Source organism: Dasypus novemcinctus, chromosome 5 (genome assembly GCF_030445035.2).
Source record: "Dasypus novemcinctus isolate mDasNov1 chromosome 5, mDasNov1.1.hap2, whole genome shotgun sequence".
Lineage (NCBI taxonomy): Eukaryota > Metazoa > Chordata > Mammalia > Cingulata > Dasypodidae > Dasypus > Dasypus novemcinctus.
The window spans coordinates 12819251-12839419 of record NC_080677.1 but is presented as its reverse complement, the minus strand read 5'-3'; the positions used below and the strand labels follow the sequence as shown (position 1 = coordinate 12839419).

The window sequence follows — 20169 nt, the reverse complement described above, 5'->3', positions numbered from 1 at the left end:
ATCCAATGCAAATAATAACCAAAAAATACCTAGAGGGCAGGTAAATTAGTATAGGACAAAACATACTTTAAGTCAAAAGCTGTTATAAGAGACAAAGGCTGGCAGCCGACTTGGCCCAGTGGTTAGGGCGTCAGTCTACCACATGGGAGGTCCCCGGTTAAAACCCCAGGCCTCCTCGACCCATGTGCAGCTGGCCCATGAGCAGTGCTGATGCATGCAAGGAGTGCCATGCCACGCAGGGGTGTCCCCTGCATTGGGGAGCCCCACACACAAGGAGTGCGCCCCGTAAGGAGAGCCGCCCAGCGCGAAAGGAAGTGCAGCATGCCCAGGAATGGTGCCGCACACACAGAGAGCTGACACAAGAAGATGACACAATAAAAAGAAACACAGATTCCTGTGCCTCTGACAACAACAGAAGCAGACAAAGAACATGCAAACATGCAGCAAATAGACACAGAGAACAGACAACGGGGGGGGGGGGGGTGGGAGGGGAGAGAAATAAATAAATAAATCTTTAACCAAAAAAAAAAAAAAAGACGAAGACTGACACCGTATAGTAATAAAAGAGGCAATTAATCAAGAAGAAATAACAATCATAAATATTTATGCACCTAACCACAATACCCCAAAATACATGATGCACACACTGGCAAAACTGGATGGAGATTAGAAACTTCTACAATAATAGTTGAAGACTACAATATACCTCTGTCATCCATACATAGAACATCTAGACAAAAGATCAATAAGGAAACAGCAAACTTTAATAATATGATAAATGAACTAGGCTTAACAGACTTATACAGAACAATGAGCTCCAAAAGATCAGGATATACATTCGTCTCAACTGCACATGGATCATTTCCTAGGATCACATCTTGGGGTCACAAAACAAGTTTCAACAAATTTTAAAAGATTGAAACTATTCAAAGCATTGTCTCCGTCACAATGGAATGGACCAGAAATCAATAACAGGACCAGAACTGGAAAATCCACAAATACATGGAAGTTAAATAATAATACACTCCTAAATAATCTGTAGGTCAAAGAAGAAATTTCAAGGGAAATAAGTAAATATCTAGAGATGAATAAAATGAGAACACAGCATATCAAAAGTTGTGGGAAGCAGCAAAGGCAGTCCTGAAGGAGAAATCTGTAACCCTAAAGTCCTACAAGAAAAAAAGTTAAAATCAAAGATGTAACTGCACACCCAGAGGAACTACAAAATGAACAGTAAATTACTCTCAAAGCAAGCAGAAGGAAAGAAGTAACAAAGATTAGCACAGAAATAACTGAAATTGAGAATGAAAAATAAATAAAGAGTATTAACAAAATGAACAAAACCAAAACTGGTTCTTTGAAAAGATCAATAAAACTGACAGGCCCTTAGCTAGACTGACAAAGAAAAAGAGAGATGATGTAAATAAATAAAATCAGAAATGAGAGAGGTGACATTGCTAGTAATCCCACAGAAATAAAAAGGATCCTAAAATGATACTATGAACTGTATGGCAACAAGTTAGACAATTTAGATAGAATGGATAAACTCCTAGTGGGGAAAGCATCATACTCAACAGTGAAAGACTCAGAGGAGTCCCTCTACAGCCCAGAACAAGACTAAGATGTCCACTGTCACCACTGATATTCAATTTTGCACTGGAAGTTCTAGCCACTGCACTTAGGCAAGAAAAATAAATAAAGGGAGTCAAACTGGAAAGGAAGAAATAAAATTTTCATTATTTGCAGATGACCTGATCCCATATAAAGTCCCAAAGAATCTATAAAAATTTACTAGATGAATAACAAATTCAGCAAAGAAGTGGCAGTGAACAAGATCAAAGAAAAAATCAGAATGTTTCTATGTGCTTTGAAAGAGCAATCTGGGGTGGAAATCAAAGAAAAAGTTCCACTAAAAGAATCAAATAAATAGGAAGAAAGAATGTAAAGGACCTGTACACAGAAAACGACAAAACATTGCTGGAAGCAGCTATGGCTCAAGCAATTGAGCTTCCAGTTACAATATGGAAGACCTGGTTTCAATCCCTGGGACCTCCTGGTTAAAAAAAAGAAAAAAGGCATCCCAGACCCGTGCAGCACGGCAAAGCACTGGCTCCTGTGCGGCAAAGCTATGCACCAAAAAGACAATGATACAATCAGATTTTTTTTTTAATGCTAAAAGAAATCAAAGAAGACCTAAATAAATGGAAGGATATTCAGTGTTCATGGATTGGAACACTACATATTGTTAAGATGTCAATTCTTTGCAAAATGATTTACAGTTTCAATGCAATCCCAATCAAAATTCCAACAGCCTACTTTGTAGAAATGCAAAAGCCAATGATCAGATTTAACTGGAATGGTAAGGAACTCTGAATATCCAAAAGCATTATGAAAAAGAATAATGAAGTTAGAAGACTCACATTTCCTGACTTTTAAACATATTACAAAGCTACAGTGTTCAAAAATATGGTATTGGCACAGAACAGATAAACCAATGTAATCATAATGAAAGTTCAGAAATAGACCCTGACATCTATGAACAATTAATTTTCACAAGACTGCCAAGTCCACTCAATTGGGCAAGAATAATCCCTTCAAATAATGGTGCTGGGAGAACTGTAAGTTTATATGCAAAAGAATGAAAAGGGACTCTTAACGCATAACATATAAATGTTAATGCAAAATAGATGAAAAGACCTAAATATAGGAGCCAAGACTACCAAACTTCCCTACATTTTTGTAGGGAAGCATCTTCAAAACATTGTGTTAGGCAATGGCTTCATAGACTTTACAATGAAAGTACAAGTGATGAAAGAAAATACACATGGGGCTTCTGCAAAATTAAAAATATTTTGCACAAAGGACACTGTCATGAAAGTGAAAAAATAACCTACTCAATGGGAGAAACTATTTGACAACCACGTACCCATTAAGGGTTTTGTTTTGTTTTTCCACAATTTTATTTATTCAATTTTCAGTAAGTTTAAATCCTTGATGGTTATAGCATCACACAGATTCGGTATCCAATGGCCTTAGCTGGAAGGTTGCTTTGGAACTTAGCATGAACCATGCCACTATTTCCATGGGCATGAGTTATCTTTCCCCAGATTACTCTGGTTTTGTTAGGTTTGCCGCCAGGAGTCACGTGTTGTTTTTTGCTTTGTACACATAAGCGCATCTCTTGCCCAAAGAGAATTCAGTTTCATCTTGGGCATAAACACCTTCAACTTTAAAAAGGGCTGTGTGCTCCTCTGGTTCCGGAGCCCCCACTTATAGCCTGCAAAAGTGGCTTAGGACCACAGCCTTCCAGACATATTTGCCATTTTAGAAGTCCTGTTCCCAGCAGGCCTCCACAGGCTCCAAGATGGTGGAAAGAACCCATTAAGGGTTTAATATCAAGAATATAAAGTCAAACAACCTAATTAAAATATGGGCAAAGTTTTGAATAGACATTTTTCAAAAGAGGATAAACAAATGGCTAAAAAGTACATGAAAAGATTGCTCAACATCACTGGCAAAATGCAAATCAAAATTACAATGAGATATCATTTCACACCCACTAGTATGGCCACCATTAAAAGAAAAAAGTAGAAAACTACAAGTGTTTATGAGGATACAGAGAAGAGGAACACACATTCCTTGCTGGACGGAAAGTAAAATGGTGCAGGCACTGGGGAAAACAGTTTGGCAGTTGCTCAGAAAACTAAGTAGAGAATTACTAGATGACCCAGCAATCTTGCTAATAGGTATATACCCAGAATAATTAAAAATTGGGTCTCAAATGGATGTACATAGAGCCATTTGCCATAATTTGTCAAATTTGTCAAAAGATGGAAGCAACCCAAGTGTCTATCAGTCAATTAATTGGTAAAAAATATATGGTATATACATGATGGAATATTATTCAGCTGTAAAAAGGAATAAAGTCCTGATGCATACAACAACAGAGATGAACACTGATGACATTAGTTTGATATAAGCCAGACAAAAAATGACAAATATTGTATGAGTTCATTGATATAAACATATTATAATAGGGAAATCCATAGAGTTAGAATCTATATTACAGTCTTTCAGGGGATAGATAGGCTTTAGAGTATGGAGTGTTGATGCTTAACTTGTGCATAATTTCTGTTTATGTAGATTATACAGGTTTGGAAATGAATAGTGGTGATGGTAGCAATATTGTGAGTTTAATTTACAGCACTGAATTATTTAGGTAAATGTGGTTAAAGGAGGAAATGTGAGGTCATAAATGTTAAAGATAAAACAGGACTATATAACACAGTGAACTCTTTTGTAGATGAACTATAGTTAATAGAAAAAGAATGTTCTTCCAAGGATTATAACAAATGTACAACACTAATAAAATGTTTATTAATAATAGGGTGGCAAATAGGGAAAATACACCTAATGTACATTATGGACAATATTTCATCAATTACAACACAGGTAATTACTGTTAAACAATAATACAATTATAAAAAGTGTGCTGTCAATTATAACATTGTTCCACACTGCAGCAAAGTATTGGTGATAGCGTAGTATACGGAAATCCTGTATTTTATGTATAACTGTTTTGTAAAAACATAACTTCTCTAATTAAAAACTGTTAATTTGATTTTAAAAACTCATGAAATGACTATGCTTTCTGTATTTCTATGTTTTAAGTTAAATCAATGACTAAAAATTTTCAAATGGAAGGTATAAGCTACTTGTGTCTGTATGTTTGATATATGGTATTTTCCTACTTCTGAATAGTAGTACCAAATCAACTGGCTTAAAGAGAAATAAGCACTTGTATATAAATTAATACTCCTAGCATTCCAGAAATCAAGGAAACCAAACATCTCATATTTCCAATGAGAAAAGCGTATTCATAGAACTAAATCCAAATATTTTGAAGAAAATTAAAGTTTACATTATTCAGATAAACCTTTGGCAAATAGGGCTAATTTAATAATATTACTCAAATAAAAATAGGTATGTCTTTGAAACTATCAATATAAGTACAATATAGACATATAATTTCATTCACTTGGATGTGTTGTTCCTAAATATATACAGGATTACTGATCAAAAAATCTAGTATTATATCCAGTAGATCTTTAAAATGATAAAAATCAAATTCATATTTAAAGAATAATTGCATTTTGAAGAAAGTTAACTTGAGGACAGCTTCCGAGATCTTTTTGAGAACTTAAATGTTAGGTATATGTGGCAGTTTAGCATTGTTTAAGAATTAACTGGTCTGCACCTAGGTGTGAATAAATAATGATTAGGGCTTTGATTGGGCCACATCTGTGGGATATTGAGCCCCCACTATCTTGGTGGGTAAGAACTCACAGAGAAAACTACATGGCAGAGAAGAGAGTTGGAGTTTTGAGCTGGAGCCTGCGAAGTAAACACACAAGAGAAGAACACAGAGGAATAGAAACAGCTCCACAGAATCCGCACAGGCCCCAAGAAGAGAGAGAATCCACTTGTCCGATAGTCTACAGCTGACCTTGTAGAGAGAAAAGAGCAGTTGAGCCTGAAGAAAACCAAGCCCCAGGAAAGAGACTAGACTTATCCCAGCCTACCAATGATATTGGAAGAAGCTGGGACCATGGAGCCTTAAGAGAAAAAGGAAGGTTGAACACTGGCACCATCTTGCTCCAACACATGGCAACAAATTTGGTGAGGGAAGTTTCATTTTATGGCCTGGTAACTGTAAGCTTCTACCCCAAATAAATACCCTTCATAAAAGCCAACAGATTTCTGGTATCATGCATCAGCTCCCCTTTGGCTAATATAGTATACAAGATGAGTTTTTTTAAGGTAAAGCAAAGTAGTTTTGCCTTAAAGTAAAATAACTGGTTGTTGCAAGATGAGAAACAGTAATATGTAGGATAATCATGAATAGAGAAAGCTGTAGGTTTGCAGAAAAGGAATTTTATTTATCATGGTCAAGGTTGGCTAAGATTTGATGGGTTTATATGATTTTTAAGAGTTTTCTTATCAGACAGTATCTTCATACAAAACTAGAATTTGGTATTCTCTCTGTTAAATGACAGTTTTCTTGGATTATTGGTTTGCTCTTAATAAAAAGTTATAAAACATTTTCCTTAACCATCTGATTAACTTGTTTAAAAGGCAAACATTCTGTAATTTATCAAAATAATTTGCTGTATATCATATTGATCTTATCATCTTTTATCGTTTAGAGAACAGATATTCTCACTTTAACCCAAGATCCTATTTAACAAAATGTTAAAACCTCCCCCCAGTTCCATGATGTAAAGGATGGGAAAGGAGCAGGTGAATTCTGGGGATTTTGAAGTCTGTGGTTATAACTACAATGTTGGGAATATTCTTTTGGCAAATGCGGCAGTGAGGGTTACTAGGCAGTGAGGGTGTTGCATGTTGGCGGGGGAGGTATATGGGACAGGGAGCAGCTGGGGCAGACTTCTATGCAATATGTAACTGTTGATCTTGTCATAGTGTGTCACATCAGGGGGTGGAGACCCACAATAAACAAAAAACTATTAAACTCCCATTCTGGCAAGTCCTGCTATGTTCTCAATTAGAGGGACAAGAATCCCTTGAGAACATAGGCAGTGCCCACTAACAGAAAACAGACTAGTATGTCAAACAATCAATATTATTGCAAGTAACTATGAATTTTATTCTTCAAAAATTGAAACTTAGTCATTACCATAGGTTCTGGGGGGGAAGGGAAGGGATGGAAGAATAAAATAGATGGAACGTAGGGCATTTTTAGGGCATCAGAATTGTTCGATGTGATCTTGCAATAACTGATACAGGCCACTTCAAATTTTGTCAAAACCTATAAAAATGTATGATTCAAAATGTAAACCATAATGTAAACCATTGACCATGGTTAGGAGCAATGCTTCAACAGTTGTACATCAACTGTAATTAATGTACCGTCTGATACAAATTATTATTAATAAGGGAGAGGGCAAAATGGGGAGGGCACTGGGTATATGGGAACCCCCTATATTCTCTATGACTTTTCTGTAACCTAAAGCTTATTTGAAGATTAAATGAAAAAAATAAGACACTGCAGGGATATATGGAAGAAAATGTCACTGTACATATGAGATAACAGATCTTATAGTGATAAAAGACACAAGGTCCAAAAATTTTATTACTGTCAAATTTAAAATTTTTTTATTTTATTGGTTATTTTAAAATTTATTTTATTTTGTTACTAATATTTGGTTATTTTGAAGGCTTCATTTTTTTTTTTTTTTTTTTTTTTTTTAAACTTTGAGGCCAGGCAACCCGGGCAGCTCAGCCAAACTCCCAGGGGCGAATCAGTTCCCAAGGAAAGTATCTGCTTGGCTGTTTAAATTGTGTGGAATTTTTTTTTAAGATGTATTTATTTATTAATTTCTCTCCCCTTCCTCCCCACTCCGGTTGTCTGTTCTCTGTGTCCATCTGCTGTGTATTTGTCCACTTCTGTTGTTGTCAGCGGCACGGGAATCTGTGTTTCTTTTTGCTGCATCATCTTTGTTGTGTCATTTCTCCGTCTGGGCAGTGCCATTCTTTAGTAGGTTGCACTTTCTTTCGTGCTGGGCAGCTCTTTTTTACGGGGCAAACTCCTTGCGCGTGGGGCTCCCCTACCCGGGGACACCCCTGTGTGGCAGGGCACTCCTTGCGCACATCAGCACTGCGCATGGGCCAGCTGCACATGGTCAAGGAGGCCCGGGGTTTGAACCATGGACCTCCCATATGGTAGACAGATGCCCTAATCCCTGGGCCAAGTCCGCTTCCTGTAGGCTTCATTTTTGGAGAGATTATGGATCACAGAAGGGTCACAACAGTAGCAGGGGAGGAAGACTGGTGCAGGGTGTCAGTGAAAGGGGCTCCATGGGAAAGGGTTCATCTGGACATGACTCTAAGGCATTGAATATGTACAAGTGTTCATGGGGCATTGTCAAGGTAGAGATCCACACAATAATCAAAAGACTACAGAGTTCTGATATATGTTGGGTACTTTCATAGTAGTTACAGTTATAAACATCAACTGAGGAGTGCTGAGTTCCTATCCAGGGGAGCTCTGTCACATTCCCCAATTGAAGGGCAATAATCCCCCAAGTGCAAGGGCAAAGACCAACAAGGAAGGCTGGTCCAATAATGAGCCCTTGATACTGATGACTATGCTTATGCGCCCATGTGTCTGAAATATGAACTAGGCCTAGAGCTGCAGGGTGCCTAAGAGTTACCTCCTGAGAGCCTCCATGTTGCTCACATGTGGCTGCTCTCTAAGCCAAACTCAGCATGTAAATGCATTACCTTCCCCCCAGCGTGGGGCATGACTCCCAGGATGAGCCTCCCTGGCACCGAAGGATGACTACCAATCATAAGCTGGTGATACAACTAGAAAGAGACCTTGAATAAAAGGGTCAACTCAGACCAGCAGAATATCTCAGATTACATGTATGATCATGTGTTTAAAAACTGCTTTTTGACCTTGAATAAAGGGGGGAAATGGCAAAGACAAATGGGCTGATATGGCTAAGAGTCTTCCAAAAAAAGTTGGGAGGTCATCAGAGGGGTGGCGCTTACGCATGCCTCAGCAGGATGCCAGAAACAGTCAAAGTAGATACAACCCTAGGTACTGGTTCTCCTGAAGGCTATGGAGACCCACAGGGTAGATGGTCATAGCAGATGGATTTGGAGTTTTGTGCCATGTCTGAGGGCCCTACTTTGGAATTTGTGCTCCGGAGTGTGATAGAGCTAGACTCAGATGTGACCTTTCTACACATGCCTCTCCCATCACTTTTATTGAACCTGTGGTTGGCACTATGGATGGTGTATACTCAGGGGACTTGAATCTCTGGACTGCCCATGTGCCAGCTGGGCCCTGAGCCTCAGCAGAGTTGCAACTCCTACTCTTTGGTTTGTTGGACTTACCCAGGTCAGCTAACAGGGAGGTGATGATGGTCAACCACCACACCAGGGAATCAAGAGTGCCTACAACAGCAAGCAGAAGAATTGCATCCATCATCTATATGGAATCTAAGCTCCCTCTTGATCTAGAGGTAGAGTGGACATTATCATCCCAGGTTCCACAGAATGGAAGAAGAAAATATGGATTAGAGTGGATTACTGATATTCTACTATAAAACTATTGTGACTAATAATAGAAGAAATTGTAGCACTGAGGTGGAGAAAGTGGCCACAGTAGTTGTTGAAGGCAGGGAGAGGGAAGAAGAGATGTGAGGTGGAGGCATTTTTGGGACTTTGAGTTGTCCTAAATGATATTGCAGGGTCAGATAATGGACTTTATAATAATCTTGCCATAACCCAGTGAATGTAATGGGGGACAGTGTGAAGTACAGGGTAAACTAATATCTATGTGGTGTAACAGTGCTCCAAAATATGTTCAACGAGTGGGATGAGTATGCCACGACAGAGGAGGTTGTTGGTGTGGAAGGAGTGGGGTGGGGAGGTAGGGGGTATATGGGAACCTCTTATGTTATTTTTATTTTTATATTTTAAAGATTTATTTATTTATTTGTTTGTTTATTTATTTATTTATTTCTCTCCCCTTCTCCCCCTTCCCCCGCCACCCCGGTTGTCTGTTCTGTGTCTATTTGCCGCATCTTCTTCTTTGTCCGCTTCTGTTGTCAGCAGCACAGGAATCTGTGTTTCTTTTTGTTGCGTCATCTTGCTGTGTCAGCTCTCCGTGTGGGCGGTGCCATTCTTAGGCAGGCTGCACTTTCTGTTGCGCTGGGTAGCTCTCCTTATGGGGCACACTCCTATGCATGGGGCTCCCCTACACGGTGGACACCCCTGTGTGGCATGGCACTCCTTGTGCGCATCAGCACTGAGCATGGGCCAGCTCCACATGGGTCAAGGAGGTCCGGGGTTTGAACCGTGGACTTCCCATGTGGTAGATGGATGCCCTAACCACTGAGCCAAGTCCGCTTCCCCTTGTTACATTTTTTAACATAACATTTTTTGAGATGTATATATCTTCAAAAAATACAATTCACAAAAATGATGGGGGTGGCGGGGTGGGGAGTGGGTTATATGGGAACCTCTTATGTTTCTTAATGTAATGTTCTTCGTGAGCAATTATATATTTTAAATAGTGTTTAAGAAAATGAAAGAAGAAAGACTTCAAGTCAGAAACTTAAACTCAAAACTGGAAGAATGAGAAGAAGAGTAAAGTAAACCCAAAGTGAATGGAAGTAAGGAAATAAGTCAGCTTAGGGCAGAGAAAAATGAAATAGCAAACAAACAAAAAACAACAGAGAGAATCAACAAAACCAAAACTTGGGAAAAAAAAAAAGAATATTGAAGTCCCATCCTGGGAAGTTCTGCGACATTTTCTAACAGGACATCAAGAATCCCCTGAGTGCAAGGGCAGGGCCTAGTGATGGAAGACCATTACACCTAGTATTATATGCTAAGAGGTACCTCCTGAAAACCTCTTTGTTGCTCAACTCTCTCTCTCTAAACCGACAAATGCACTACCTTTCCCCCAGCATGGGACATTACTCCCAGGGATAAGACTCCCTGGCACTGAGAGATTATTACCAAGTGCCAACTAGCAATGCATCTGGAAAAAGACCTTGACCAAAAGTTGGAAATGGTAAATACAAATGAGTTTATATGGCTGAGAGATTTCAAAGTGAGTCAAGAGGTCATTCCAGAGTTTACACTTATGCAAGTCACAGCAGGATCTCATTGACTGCCACAGTAAACAGTACCTCAAATAGCAGGCTCCTGAGGGCTCAAGAGACATCTAGAAACTATAAGCAGGGCAGACAGCTCAGGAATTCATCACCCTGTCAGTGAGCCTTACTTTGGAATTTACGCTCCCCAGCATAAGAGACTTAACATTGATATAAAGACAGTGGCCAACAGAGGTTCTGAGGGATGGGAGAGGTAAAAATAGGTATAACATGAGGGGTATTTTGGGGACATTACATTGGAGTTGTCCTGCAAGACACTGCAGTGACAGATACAGGCCATTAATATTTTGTCATAACCTACAAAGCTGAGCAGGGCAGAGTATAAACTATAATGCAAACTGTAATCCATGGTTAACAGCAATGCTGCAATATGTGTTCATCAATTGTAACAATTGTATCATACTAATGAGGGATGTTACTGATTTGCAAAAGTGTGAGAGGGGGTGGGAGGGGACATATGGGAATCCCTTATTTTTTTATGTAACATTTACGTAATCTAAAGCTTCATTAAAATTTTTTAAAAATAAAAAAACAAAACGAAAAACACCAATAGATTTTGACATATTGCCTTCCCACAAGAGAACCCTAAATGATGTCTTCTTGAATTCAAACTGTTGCTGGGACTTTCAAGGGAGCTCCTGGAAATCACAAAGGATTTGTTCTTTTCACCTTGTAAAAAGAAAAATGCTAAAATTACTTAAGTTTATTTGTTATTTTATCAGGTATATGGGAAGTGTTATCAAATGTAAAATGATTTTTAACCTTCGTTAGCTACTTTTATAGGGAAATGTTAAAGTAAACATTTCAAAAGTTACATAAAGTTCTCAGAGATTTGTTAATATCCTCTCTGTCCATGAGATGTCCAAAGACTTATGATAGACTGATATGGGACAACAATAATTACTCTTAAAATAATGTTTAAAGAACTCTCAATCAGATCATTCACTTCCATAAAAGAGCAATATGCTAACCATGGACATTTTAAGGTATTTGTCATCTCCAGTTATTTTTTGTTCTGATGATTCCCTGAAAACATTTGTAATCAGCTAGAGGTCATTATGCCACATCTTCAACAAAAGGGATACCTAACAGACCTTTGGAAAGGATTATGCCATATTCTCTGAGCCACCAGCTTCTAATGACATTAATTCAATAACTCTGAAAGTATACCACTGGACTGAGTCAAGATTCCTAGAATCTTAGTGAAGAAGCTGCTGCTATTCATAAAACAGTCATCTTTCTTTCCCTCCCTGACCCCTCCAGAATTTAGGAACTCTTACTGAATATTATATTTTTATGAAAATGTAACTATTCACAGAAGTTTAATCAGAATCTGTCCTCATGATAACAGGAAATAATTGGAGACACTGATTATAGAACCAAGATGTAGGAATGGTAAATTAAGAACAGAGGAAATTCTAAACCTATTGTCTCTTTTAACCTAAAACTTAATGCAGTTGCCTGTGTTTATCCAAATTGCATAAAAGCTGCCAAATGTGTTAAAGCCTCAGCCACTTAACTCTGAGCAGACCCAAAAGTTTACCTCCACAAAATGGAAAACGTATAAGATCCTTCTACTTTCACCTAATCTTAACCTGATGTGCTGCAATGCTCTTCACCCTGCTACTCTGCTACCTTCAACCAATGAGGGAAAACCCCATGACTGTAGATTGGTAACTTCACAATTAGTGACTGCATACATACTCCCTTAATCAACCCAGAAATCTTTCTATGTATTAATGGTTTTTATGATAGAAATTTCTATGGTAAATTCCAATCTGGTTATGTAGTTACCACTCACTATGAATTGAGTGAACGAGGCAGCCATCTACAATTTGGGGTGAGGTATACGGGAATCCCCTATATATTCAATGTAACATTTTCGTGATCTAAACCTTCCTTAAAAATAAAGAAAAAATTCTCTATGGCAAAAAAAAAAAAAAAAAGAGACCCCACCAAGTGCTCTTATGTTCTGACTCTGCAACTAAATCACAGGATGTTGAACCATGGCCTCACATCTCTCAACTAAAAAAGGCACTACCAAAGTCCTGGACTTGTTCTAACTCTGGGGACTTAAAAATAGAACTAGCCAGGAAGTGAGGTAGATGATATCACAAGGTAAATGACTCCTTCTGAAATGTAGATCAGGTCCTCACATAGACTTTATCTCCCTAGTACTTATATGCATACAGTCCTCTATATCTTATGCTTTCTCCTTGCATTAGCCTGGAAAGGCAATGCTATGGTCTGGTTTCCCCAGGACATTTCAAAGGGAGGTAACCTCACAAAATGTTGGTATTGACATCATAAATCCTGATTGCTGGACAATGCAGGGACCATTGTTCTACCCATACCAAAGATCTTTCTTGTCTCAAAGTCTTTGGTCTCTTTGGATCAAGCTGCACACTGGTTTCTATCAACTGTGAATATTAGACCCAAGAGCCTCTTTACCTCACTTTAAAATGTCTTGTAGCTGTAACCTCACTGTAGACAGAACTGCTCTAGAGTATAATGTAGATATCATAGAAGAGCGTGGAGACCTTACCCTCATAGTCCATATGCCTCCACTAACTATAAGTTACCATGACAAGGCATATCTACTTTTAGATTAAGACATTGGTTATGCAAGAGATTCACAACACAAATAAATTTTAGCCACCTCCTTTTACGTACTAAAGACAAATGATAGTATTCTATAAACAACAACCCATGGCTGGAGTTACATTGTTCTGCCAGGCTACATTTTATTTGTGGAGGTTTTCATTAGGTATGAGCCTGGGCACTAAATTGCCTTCATAGCTGGAAATGTCTGGGCAATGTGCATTTGGTCTCCTCACTGGCCCCTCAGGAGTTTATAATCTTAAACTACTCACTGGGCTCCATCCCTCATCTACAAACTATTGGATTTTCCTGGGGATTTTAAGGTTTGGATTTATCTCTTGGCACACTGTTGCTACCTTGGCTTGATGTTAACACAGATGAAAACATGACTAGAAATCTATCAATCACAATAAGGGAAATTACTGAATATCCTGCTAAAGCTATAGCTGCACAATAACAATTATTAGATTCATTAGCCAAAATTGTTTTGTATTGCTGAAATTGATTGCTCATTAGTTGAACAAGGGGGCATTTGAAACATTGCCAACACCATCTATTATACTCTGGTGAACATTACTAAGGAAGTTGAGACACAATTGCATGAAATAATTAAACGAGCCACATGACTTCAGCAGCTAAGGCCTTCCTCAGGGCCCTGATTTGATCACTTTGATTTCAGGTGGTTTAAATCAGGGGAGCCAGGGCTTGGGAGCATACTAAGACATGGGCATTTCGGCATGTTATCACTCACAGCACGCATTACAGACTCCCTGGTGCACTGTTTCCTTTCAAGATATTTGCAAGTGTGTCCCCAGCCCCTTATGAACCAGTAAAAAAAAATTTTATCTCTAGAATAATGTACAAATGATGATCAAGGAAAAATTGAGACCATCATGACCACTCATGACCCAATAGGAAAACAACATGCAAGTATTAACCCAAGACCATAGGCAATAACTGAAAAGAGCGTCCAACACCTTAAACTTGATCACAATTCTCAATGGCTGAGAGCCAGATCACTGAGGGAATCTGTTAAATAAATTAAGTAGGCCAGGGGAGTCCCTCATATTAAACCCTGCATCAGCAAACTGACGCTTACCTAAGTTCCTGCCCCTTGTAAGTGCTCATCACCCAGAACCTGAAACCTAAAACAACCTGTCATAACTGCCAGCTTCCTTTCCTCTCTTCCCTCTCTGGGCATCTTGATGTGTTGTCTGTTGATGTGCAGAATTTTCTCCCAGCAGCTCCGATTCTTTTAAATTCTCTCCCTCACCAGTGCCCCATTTTCCTTCCACTTTTCACTTCTAGGATGCTCCAGGCTTACAACTGGATTGGTTTAACTCCCCTCCCTGCTCTTTTCTCCGGGAGGCTGTCTGCCTCAGGTTTCTTCCCTGCTAGGTTATCCTGCCCAGGAGGCCAGGCGGGACCGATCCAGGAAGCTGGGTCCCTCCGGGAAAGCCCACTCCGCGCTCAGAAAGCCGCCACGACAGTAACTGCACCGAGGGAAGGCGCCGCTCGGCCGCAGCCTTCCTGCGCGGTCTCTCCCGCCCCACCCCAGCCTGGTTCCCGGCGCTCCTCCGTGGCTTGTTCCGCCGTGGAACCCGCGGACTCGGGTCCTGGCCTGTACGAGCGGGATCGAGCTCACTTGGTGGTTCCCCTGAAGTCTGCGCTGCGAGGGCCCCGGGCTGCGCGGCCTCGGACCCCGGGGAGGGGGAGGGCGGCCGCTCCCTACCGGAGCTTCCTACCTGACCTTTCTCTCCCCAGTTCTGCTTTGGAATCCTCCTCCAGGCTGGACTACTCCAGCATTCTCAGCAAGCGACGTCGTCCTTTATTCGCTCATCTCCAGGTTTTCTCAGCGGCCGTCTTCCGGCGCCGTGCTGATGACGTCACAGCCTTCCGAGGCCTTTAGTCGCTTGCTCGTTCCGCTGTTGCCCAACCTCCGTTCCACTAAATCCCAGCCCTTTGGGATGGCTACAACACAAACGAAATTGTATTGTTTCAAGGCGGCCTGTCTCGTCTTCCTGTTTACTAGGATTCTGCTCATGAATATGGATTTTCTATCTGTCATGGAGGCTTAAGAAGTAAGAAGTGGTTATGATTACTGAATCGTTATATAGGTGCTTCTTTCTTCTTATTTTCCGTTATATTCTAGAATAGCCAAAAGTTAAAACCTGAAGTTAAGGAGACTGGCTACACCTGGCTCACATTAGTTTATGGCTATTTTAAACCTAGGCTCGCACTTGAGTATACTTACTGTTGTGATGGTAACCTCTCAGCTTTCCCTGTTTGAATCCATAAAAACCCTCAACTCCTGAAAATCGGGGAAGGCAGATATGAGACAACCTGTCTCCTGTCCAACAAACAAGCGTGCTAATTCCTACTACTTTGCTCTTCCACTACCAAGTCACAAACGTATACTGGGCCCCTAGGCCTTCTCAGTTATGTAAATGTTAATCATTCTTCCCTCACCCAAGCCAAGCATTTATGACATGCCACAGGCGTACCTATAATATTTGTATTTGCTACCCTTTTGAGACTTCCTTGAATGGCTGCAGAGACCATTGCTGTAATCCAACTATTAAAAATTATTGACGTGGAAAGTGGATGCGATGCAAATGATAAGGCTTCTGCCTACCATATGGGAGGACTAAGGTTCAATCCCTGGACCTCCTGGTGAAAAAGAAAAAGAGATGAAGAAGAGCCAGTGCCCATAAAGTGAACTGAATGCCTGCATGAGTGCCTGTGTGGTGAGTCAAATGCCTAGGTGAGTGCCGGTGTGGTGAGCCTAGTGCCTATACAGTGAGCCGGGGCCTATGCAAGTGAGGCCCACAACAAGATGACTCAACAAAACAGAGAGAAGAGAAGAGTCAAAATGAAGTGCAGCAGAGACCAGGAACCGAGGTGATGCAATCGACAGGGAACCTCTCACCACATCATTGGTCCCAAGGATCATATCTCTATCAATTCTAGAGGGGAAAGATGAGAAGACCAAAAAAGAGAAATAGATACAGAAGATCACATGGCAAATGAACACAGAGAACAAAAACAGCAGGACGGGAGAGGGGGAATAAATCTTTAAAAAATATCATCGACACCTAATTACAAATTTCTACAATTCAATATTTTACATTACTATTCAATAACAACTATTAGACCTGCTTAATCAAGGTCAGGTAACACTTGCAAACAATGACTTCTGACATTAGATTGGCCTTTGATTAAATCATCCCAAGCAACAAAAAGAGACAGTGGATTATATGTTAAAGCACAGGGAAGATTTTGAACCCTATATATAAGATGACATTTTGAGAAAACGTGGCCAGTTTAGCAAAGCCTGGTACTTTGGCAGGCAATGATGCAATTGCAACCTTGTGAGAAATCATCAGTGGAAGGTGCTGATTACTCAATGCCCCTTTGTGGCAGTTTCATGGTACAGATAAAAGCAATGTGAGGGAGTTACACATCGCCTGTGGGTGTGGAGAACATTATGTCAGTGTTCTGAGGGTCAATTACAATTTGGAAGCACCTGCACATCACCAGACTGGTTTTCAGATGCTTCATCAAGAGGAATCAGTAAAAGAGATCAAGACAAAGGGAGTGGACTTTGAAGATGACCTGAGATGAAGCAGAAGAGGCTGTCCAGAAAGCTTGTAATGCAACTTCATGATCCAATTTTAATTTAATAGTCCAGAATCTGAAAGCCAAAAATTACAATATTGAACCTGGAATAATTGCCATGCTTCATATGAACTAGGGGAAAAGGAATAATGTGGAGGAAAGCCTCAAGTCCAGTGGCCGAGTGCTGAAGCAGTGTGGCCCTTTAGGGGAAGAGGGTGGCAGTGGTGCCAGAATCTTTGGAAATTGAGGCTTAAATGAAAGCAGGACTGAAAACAACCCTGTTGAAGAAAGCAAAGCAACTAAAACCCAACTTCTGAAAGCCACAAACAAGCAGCAGCGACTGGAGAAGAAGAAACTGCAGGAGGAGAGGCACAATCAGAAATGCCTAGAGAGCAGTAGTGGTCATGGGGACAAAGATGCAAATCAGGTGCTAGGTCACAGGTCCCCTTGGTGAGCAGCTATGTTCTCACAGTATCTGACTGCTTCCTGGGAGTTCTGTCAAGCTGATGGGAAATGGAATGCTGTACATCATGCTTTCCAGTGAGGTCATCCTTTTGAAAACTGAACCAAGAAAATCCAAACAAGCTTATACAATTAGTTCCCTCCAAGGTGCCTCTCTCTCTCTTTTTTTTTTTTTTTAATTACATTAGTGATGTGTTTTGTTTTATGAAGATGCAGTAAAGCCATTTTCTGTAATACAAACTTAAAAATTAGAGTTTTAGATATGGATAATTAGGCTAGGAAAAAACTTTTTAAGTGTGGCTTTACTTACCCTGAAAGTCAGCTTTCAGTGTCTCTGAGATCATTCCTTAATAGTTGGGTGAGTTTTGCTGTAATTGTTCATGAAGTGGTTTAGATTAATTGTTAGAAATTTAGAATGACAAGTTTTCTCTCTTTCCCTTTAATTTTCAAACAGATATTAACATACAGGGTAGTTTGTAAATTATCTCCAATTCAGGAACACTTTTAGATATAATTTTTTTGTAATCCATATTATTCAGGAAATAATTCAGGGCTGTGACCTATAGTCAGGGTGGAAATTAAACTGTTACATTTCTCCTCAAAAAAAAAAAAACACACAAAACAAAAAGGAACATCTTAAGAAGTCAAACTGTTCAGCAGGAACTCTTCCATTGTGGCCACTAGTAGTGTGATTGTTGATTGTTACCCATCAGGAATTTGAAGGAGATGGCAGTGAATCAAAGCGCAATTGGCCCCTGTATCCACTAGGGCCAAAACTCATTGCACATTATGGGCGGACCAATAAATTGCTAACTTTATGTGAAGTCTATGGTCCTCTGACCCCCTAATTGGGTTCCTCAGCCCACTTGTCAATCATCATAAACATTGTCCTCTGGTTCTGCTCATAAAACATCTTGTAAACGGAGCAGACATCCCCTTAGTGGGGGCATTTCCCCCCAAAATTTTGTGTACTGATGTTCCAGTGTCCACTCCTTCCAAAGGCTAATAGCACCTTATTTTGCTGCTGATCTTTCTTATCTGGACCTGCACCAGCCCACATTTGCAGTTGAGACACTCTCAGTGGCCCCAAGGTCTTGCTCCCTGGGCCTGAGTTGAGCCAGTCCCTTACCCCCCCTTACAGCCCTCCCTCATGCCGCTCTGGGAGGGGTAATGATCTTTTGGCATATTGGCCTTACTCCATCGTCCTGCTTTCTGAACTCCATATCCCCTAATTGAGCTTGGGCCATGGTTACTTCGTAGATATTATGATCCATGTATGAGGCAAAGAATGCTGCTGAGGAGCCAAAAGTACCTGGAGAAGCTGTAGTCAGAATTATGTCCTTCATACTGATGGAAAAGGGCTCACTGTCTGGGCCCATGTAATTTGCCTGGAACATCATTCAATGCATTCCCATCTTATGAACAATCTGAACCAGGTCCATATAAGCAGCCCGTTTACTAACAGTCTCAGGGAGCTCCTCAACATTGTGCCAGATCATTTGACAGAGTCATCACCCAATTTATAAGGGGGTATTCACCCTATATGTTAAGCTGTTGGCACAAATGAATACACTGCTGCAACAAAGGGTGGGAGGTGATAGAGCTCAACTGCTGCATCTTGCAGGGAGATGCTATCAGTGTCAACATCCCAAAGGCACAGCAACCAAGTGGGTACAGTCTCAGAATGCCACTGGTGAACCTCCTTAGCCAGATTCCTCAGACCTTCAGGTGTATATCACATATATATAGTTTGTTGATGGACCCCTGCCTCTTCTCTGCCTGGTGCTAGTGGTTGATTATGCTCTACCTACCATTTCACAATAAACCGAGCCTGGGGGTGGTGTGGAGATCCTGCCTGAGATCACAGCACCACCAGCCTCTCTGAGAGCCACCTCTAAGGTGGGCCTCAGTCCCTCCTGCCACCCTGTAAGTCTCTGAATGAGGGCTTGTGCAGCTAAAATTTCCTTGTGCTTTTCCCACAGCCCATTCCTTCTGAGAAAGAGTTAACATGGCTCCCAAGGATTCCAGTGCCTTTGCAATGAACTCTGGAGTATGATGAACTGTATCCCAGCTCCCCTGGTGGGGGGGGAGGGGTGTGCATTACAGGAGAATCACTGCCACCAGATACCAAAGACCAGAAGAGGGCCACATTGCACCCCCATCATGCACTGTTGGACAATCAGGGTTGGAGATCCACTCATCAAGCTTGGAGGATTCTGCCAACTATGCCCAATGTCAGGTTCAAGCTCCTCAGTCACAGTGGGAGAGTCAGGGCCATTGGCAAAGAGAAAGACATGTGTAGCTGTGGGGAGTTTATGCATGCTGAGTTTATTCCCTGCTCTTTTTACCCTTCCTTTGTTCTCTTCACTCCTCTGTTTACATGGGAGCTGCTTTTATTTCACTCTATCAGAATATATGATTGGCTCTTACAGTGACATACCTATCATGTTACATACACCGATTGGCTGGCGTGTGTGCTGGTTGGGACCAAGTCCATCCCCCAGAAGCTGAGTACAGTTATACTGTATCATTGTTTCCCAGATATGGCCAAGAGGTATCCAGGATGCTTTGGCCATTTATCTATCGAACTCTAGCTCAAATCAAAAGAAGTCAGGTCCATGGAGACTTATGAGGAAGAGGAAGGCTGAAATTCACAGACATCACCCACCACCTTGCTTCAACAAATGGCAACAGATATTTAGTGAGGAAGTACCTCTTATGGTACCTTGGGCTGAACTTTTTAGGGCCTTGTAGCTGTAAGCTTTTACCCCAA

General features: G+C 40.6%; 1 protein-coding gene and 1 pseudogene across 2 annotated transcripts in view; one reads left to right on the top strand and one right to left on the bottom strand.

Annotated features, from left to right (window-relative positions):
* LOC101428052 (zinc finger protein 596-like) overlaps positions 1-15204 on the bottom strand; it is a 32721-nt gene extending 17517 nt beyond the window's left edge. The window contains exon 1 of one of the 2 annotated variants that reach the window (XM_058296724.2): positions 15062-15204. The gene's annotated coding sequence lies outside the window, so the exon portion shown is untranslated. The remainder of the gene's footprint in view (positions 1-15061) is intronic. The other variant, XM_058296725.2, reaches the window with a different exon arrangement.
* Positions 15205-16540: 1336 nt separating this feature from the next.
* Positions 16541-17388, top strand: LOC101428498 (OTU domain-containing protein 3 pseudogene; annotated as a pseudogene).
* Positions 17389-20169: the final 2781 nt, after the last annotated feature.